Below are 6,000 nucleotides of genomic sequence, written 5' to 3'. Positions count from 1 at the left end.
TTGTTCCGCTTACACGGATAAGTGCCAGGAGGGAGATCAGTGGGGAGGGATGGGGGGTGGGGGGGTGAATGCACAAGGGAGTCGCGTAGTACAACTTAATTGTAGTTCCCGGTTAAATGTTCCCCACTTTACCACCGCACCAGTCTCCTTCCCCATAAACACGAGAAATTCTGCAGATGCTGAAATCCCCCGTCCTCAGATTGTTTAGGAGATTCTGGCGCTCTTTTGTAAATTTAATTCCGTTTCACATCTGATTGGTTCATTTCTGGAAAAACGACTGAACGTCACGGATTGCCGGAGAGATTTGTTCCGGGAATCACAAACAGATACGTGGTTATAGGAGGCCGCGAGAGACAGTCTCGGGCACAAAATCGTTTCTTATCGTAAGTTTTGCTCCGTTGCTTTGTGACTTCAGGAATGTTATCTCTTGTAAAACAGGCAAGCACGTTTACTTTCTGTTCTTGGGCGTCGCTAGTTCACGCCTGGATCGCTCCCACACAAAGATCGCAAAATGATCTCACCGGGAACGCTACGCCGGACAAGCTTGCAAAATAAAGTTTGAAACGAGCTGGGAAATTTAGCACCGTTCAAACGTTTGCATGTTTGTCGAAAGGATTGTTGTGTCCTGTGCTAAAAGAATCTGCGGTTAAGTGTGCCTCACCTTCTGTGATCTGGTCTGGTAGGTCCTGGGTTTTGTTTAGTACCTGATGAATCTGGGGGCTGGGCCAAATGAGCTGAATGAGTGCTGAGAAGCTATTCTACCTGCAGAGAAGTTCTCGCCTCTTTCCCATCCTACAAGACATTTCTGTCAATACTGTACACTTCTAGTGTCTATAATTTACACTCCCAGTACGCTTTGCCTAATTGATTCAACGTAAACGGACACCAGCTGCTTTATTTAAAACAAAACAAGTGCTCTGCTGAGAGTAAAAGCTCACTCGGTCGATCACCTTGGACACCTTCTCAGTTGCTAGGTTCTGAACCTCATGATATCCAGAATTATTTGATGTAGATAAAAGTGGCGGATTTATCTCAAGGTCACACTCAGTGTAAACACGTTTAGTGAAACGAGATTATAGTTGAAGCAATAAAGCCAAGGTGCTTCCAAATGGTTCAGCCAAATCTAGCAAAAACTAGTCATTGGTAGCATGATAGGGTTGGATTTAGCTTAGTCAGGTTCTAGCCATGTAGACGAACAGGACGTTAAAGAGCTGGTTTGCAACTTTCATGTTGATGAGGGCGTGATGAAGGAATCTGCAGTGGGTAATATAAGCACCAGAGATTCTGCAGGTGCTGGAAAGCGGAGTAACATGCTAGAGGAACTCAGCAAGTCGGGCAGCATCTATGGAAAAGGCCAAGACCCTTCATCGGGAGTGGAAAGGAGGGGGAGATGATAGCCAGAATAATGGAGTGTTTAATATAAATACAGTTATCAATTAAATTCAATTGCATCCTAAAGTATGCAGCATAATCTTCTTATGTATCTGTACGCTGAAATGGGCAACACACCAATTTGTGTAACTATGCTGCCAAGTTATATACATATATGGAGATTGTAAATATAGCTCTTTATCATAATCACACCTGAACGTGATAACATCTGTTAAAAGAGCATAATTTTAGCAACTATGTTTAATATGAATTTCCTACCTGTAGCCTTTTAGTGGTAATGTATTTCCTTTAAGTGTCTGGGCAAAGGTATTACAGTGGATTCCATTTATTTGGACAAATCCAGGCCAGTACATTTTGGCCCAATTAAGCAGGTGCCCCAATTAGCAGAAGTTTCATGGAAATAGTTTAAAAGGTATAAAAATGACAAATTATCATTTAACAGAGTAACAAATCAGCACAGATTATTACTCGCCAACTGTCTGTGACAAAATCACTACTTTCGGAATACAAACACACAAGTGACTCTATTTAAGAACTGTTTGCTCTAAGCTCAGAGTAGTGTCTAACGGCCATATGACTGACACTAGTTAGAAAATGTTTGGCAACAGTCTTCTGCCCCAGTTAAGCAGCATAGTGTTCCAAATAAATGAAGGGAATCTTGGCAATTTTGCTGACTAATTTTCTTTAAGCATTGTCTCAAATAAGCGTCTGTTAACCAATGACCCAATTAACTGGAATCCATTGATTTTTCCTTGTGCTGCTCCACACAGAGAATCCATGTCCCTGAGGCTTATGACAGAATTTCTATAACAGAAGGGCACCTTCTGTTCCCAGTGTTGCAATAATTAAATTTGTTGAAGTAATACAATACCCACGATAAAAATGTTGCCCAATAGATTAAAATTCTAAACTAAGTTGCTTTTCTGAAATGATATTTAATGTTCATAATTTTTCAAGCCATAACAGGCATTTAAATCTTTCTAAGGTTCTCTGTGACCTAATCCTGTGCATGTCATAGTGTTATCTCTTGTATCAACAGTGGGCACATTGATGTTATCCTTGGCCACACTGACTGCAGATTACATAATGTTAAAAGCACTTCTTTTGAGTAACTGGAGTTCGTATAAAAGTTGTTTTAAATTGTTTGTATATTGTGAACAGTTCTGGTCGCCCAACTGAAGGAAGATGTCATTAAGTTGGAAAAGGTGCGGAAAAGAGGATGTGTGTTAACCTGGCAGTTAATGTAATACTGTTACAGTGCTGGAGACCTAGGTTCAATTTCCACCGTAATTGCAAAGAGTTTGTATGTTCTCCCCATAACCGTGTGGGTTTCCTCCCACAGTTTGTATGTTCTCCCCATAACCGTGTGGGTTTCCTCCCACAGTTTGTATGTTCTCCCCATAACCGTGTGAGTTTCCTCCCACAGTTTGTCTGTTCTCCCCATAACCACGTGGGTTTCTTCCCACAGTTTGTCTGTTCTCCCCAGAACCGTGTGGGTTTCCTCCAAGCGCTCTGATTTCCTCCCACAGTCCGGTGACATACAGGTTGGTAGATTAATTGGTCACATGGGACCGTGTGGGCTCATTGGGCCAGAGGGTCCTGTTACTATGTCGTATCTCTAAATAAATAAATGTATTTAAAAGTTCATGAGGATGTTACCAGGACTGGAGGACCTGAGAGCTTGGAGCATTTTTCCCTGGAGCCTAGGAGGCCGAGGGGCGACCTTGTAAAATCATGAAAGATGTAGATAAGGTGGATGGACACAGTCTTTTTCCCAGAGTAAGGGAGTCTATAGGACACAGATTTAAGGTGAGAGCTGAACCAATCACTTCTTTCACATCCACTTCCATGTTCTCGGACTCTTACCTCTCCTGATTATTTTTGCTTTTGCATATCTTTTTGCAGAGCCTTGCAGCTTCTCATTTCCTCCTCCCTCCCTATGCACCTACCTTCTCCTTCAACTGGTCTTACCTATCACCTACCACTTCCAGTGCCCCCATCTTCTCATTCTGGCTCTGCCCCCTTCCCTTCCAATCCCGATGTAGAGTCTCAGCCCAAAATGTTGACCATTTATTCCTCTCCATAGATGCTGCCTGATGTGCTGACTTCCTCCAGCATTTTGTGTCTGGTACTCTTTTTACACTGCTGGAGATTGCACTATACCCTTTGCACCATTCTGTTCTTTTGCAGTCAGCTCTGTATTTATTGTTATATTTATTACTATAGGTGCACTGTTTAGTTTGTGAGCTGCACACCAGTGAGGAATTTCATTGTTCCCTGGCATATTTGACAATAAGCTGCTCTGAATCTGAAAGATTTAAAAGGGACTTGAGGGACAGGTACTTCCACATAGGAGTTTGTGGAGCTGCTAGGGGACCCTTTGAAGATGGGCCCAATTAAAGTGTTTAAAAGCCTTTTAGACTGGTATATGGATAGAACAAGTTTAGGGAAGAGGTTGCCAACCCTCTTTACGGCATGGATCAATATACCATGAAGCAAGGGATCCATGGTCCCCAGGTTGGGAACCCCTGGTTTACGGGAATATGGGCCAAACTTGGGCTAACAATTTGGTTAGCATGGACCAGTTGGGCTGAAGGGCCTGATTCTGAGCTCTGTGACTCGGTATTTTGAAATGAATGTTGTATTTTTCCCTAATGTCCAATTGGATGTCATTGAAAAATATAAATAAGTTACTTTAATGAAAAAATTATGATGTTTCCCTCTATTATTTTGGTGTGCTACAACGTGCCTAGTGCAATTCCCAACGTCATTAGGATAGCAGAGATACTGTGCAGTCTTTGCCACCAGTGATTATGGGAGATGTGCAGGAAACTTACGGGACGCCCTCCGTGCCAGCTTCATCAACTGGCTGCCCCGAGGGAAGTGAAGAGAAGAGGCGTGTCATCACTGCATCTTACCACACCCTCTCCCCATCCCCACATGTCCACCATCCTCCAGCTGCGTCCCGAAACACTGAGATGAGGTCACAATGCAGCAGTAACTTCTGCAGGGAGAAGTTGCTCCAGGCACTGATTCCCTATACCTAATCAATAATCTGTCAGGCAGGCAGGCAACCAAGTACGGAAGTGCCAATGGGGATGCACTAATTCATGCATGGGTGATGCTTGATTACAAGGACTGCTCCCTGTTTGACAGTGACTGAAGAACATTGGTTTTAAATTGTACAGTACATTTTGGTGCTAATTTCAGTTAGAGGTGAAGAAATAATTGCCACACGTAGTGATGATGGGACTTTAAATGGCCACTGTTGAAAGTAATTCAGGTCAGGCAGCATTCATGGAAAGAGAGCCAGTCAACATTTTGGGTCTGAAGTCCTTTGTTGGATCTTTGTGGAAGAAGGATACAAGTGAACTTTCAATAAGAGAGGGATCTGGCATATCTCACAACCTTAGCATTTACAACACACTACACAGACTAAGAAGCTTAAGGTGCCAGTAATTACTGCATTAAGCCATTTTGATGCATCCTATCACAGACATTGCCTTTATTCCGCACATCCCTCCTTCATCTTCTCTCCTACCAAAAACTAACCTGTAACTCTCTCTTTCCCATTACAAGAGTTGCTGATTATTTCCTTTTCTACAGATGCTGCTTGATCAGTTTAGATTTTTAGAGCATTTTCTGCTTTTGTTTCAGATTCCAGAATCGGCATTTTTAATCTTTTTCTTGGTTTTTATTTACTGATAATGTACACCCATTCTAGAGGGACTCGTTTGTAATCCAGTTTTCCAAAGGATCGACATTTGGCAGAAATGGGTGCAATTAAATTAAAACAGATACAATCTTCTCCAAGCACACCTTACACTCAAGAATTGGTTCAGTCAGGTGCAGTTTCTAATCAATCACATCCATTGGAGTACAAAACCAGTGGTTGTTGAGCATTCACAACAAAACAGGTCAGGAGTACTTAAAGAGAAAGAAATAGAGTTAATATTTCAGATTCGTAACCATTGAGTTCAGGGAGAATATTGAAATGTCAGTTTTGTTTTTTTTCTCCCAAGAAGTACTGTCAGACTTAATCATTTCCAGAATTTTCACCATGTCTATTTCATAGTACAAACTCAAAATGGAAAATAACATCATCCTAAAAGATGTGATTATGTTTCGGATTTAATGGCAGAGGAAAGTGATTCTTGGAATAAAATAGATTTTTGGTAAATTACAAATGACTTATGGACACCCCTACATACAATTGAATTCCTATAATATTATAAATTCAAAGGTCTGATGTTCGTACATGGAAAAAAACTCAATATTCTGTTGAAAGATCATCATCTGAAATATTATGTCTGCTTCTCTCTCCACAGCAGCAGCCTGACCTGCTGACTAATCCTAGCATTCTTTGTTTTTAATATTTGATATTTATTCAGTGTTAAGCAACTATTCAGACCATCCACCTAAGTATAACCATCTGGGAAAAGTGCTATGTAAATTCCTTTAAAACTTAGCCATCAGTTTGATTTTCGCACCGCCCCAGACCATCAGATTTTACGTAAAATGTGTATTCAGACAGTGTGTGGAAACAGGAATTTGACCATTTCTAGAGGGCCCATTTAAACAGATGCATTACTTATTGATCATTGAGGA

General features: G+C 41.4%; 1 protein-coding gene across 2 annotated transcripts in view; it reads left to right on the top strand.

Annotated features, from left to right (window-relative positions):
• Nucleotides 1–277: 277 nt before the first annotated feature.
• Nucleotides 278–6,000, top strand: part of LOC134358170 (very long chain fatty acid elongase 5-like) — a 50,613-nt gene continuing 44,890 nt past the window's right edge. Inside the window, exon 1 of one of the 2 annotated variants that reach the window (XM_063070170.1) lies at nt 278–383. The gene's annotated coding sequence lies outside the window, so the exon portion shown is untranslated. Of the gene's footprint in view, nt 384–537; nt 680–6,000 lie in introns of those variants that run through there. The other variant, XM_063070171.1, reaches the window with a different exon arrangement.

The sequence above is a fragment of the Mobula hypostoma genome, chromosome 18 (genome assembly GCF_963921235.1).
Source record: "Mobula hypostoma chromosome 18, sMobHyp1.1, whole genome shotgun sequence".
Classification (NCBI taxonomy): domain Eukaryota; kingdom Metazoa; phylum Chordata; class Chondrichthyes; order Myliobatiformes; family Myliobatidae; genus Mobula; species Mobula hypostoma.
The sequence above is the reverse complement of the archived record's forward strand: the minus strand, read 5'-3'. Positions and strand labels throughout refer to the sequence as shown.